Consider the following 359-nt stretch of genomic DNA (forward strand, 5'->3'; position numbering starts at 1 on the left):
TTCATTAAGCTAGTGTTCTAATTTGGCTATATATGATAATTGGCGTATGCCTATCAAAATCGCAAATCAGATCACCTAAGTGACGTGAACATGCACTATTCAAACCTTAATCCAATCTAAAATCTCTTTGTCGAGTCTCAATTAGATTCACAATTCCATTAACTGTTGGCCAAACAATCAAAGCATTAAGAACAGATTTGAATAAGCAAAACTATACACATTCATTGTAAATAAAGAAAAACTAATATTCAGATTACATGTTGAAATCTACCATAATCATAGAAAAATAATTTAGCTCATAATATTGAATAAAAACAATATTCAAAGAAATTTGGCCATGAATCCAAGTCAAAGAAAAT

The sequence above is a fragment of the Theobroma umbraticum genome, unplaced genomic scaffold, assembly GCF_002168275.2.
Source record: "Theobroma umbraticum cultivar Fairchild unplaced genomic scaffold, ASM216827v3 scaffold_2.0, whole genome shotgun sequence".
Taxonomy (NCBI): domain Eukaryota; kingdom Viridiplantae; phylum Streptophyta; class Magnoliopsida; order Malvales; family Malvaceae; genus Theobroma; species Theobroma umbraticum.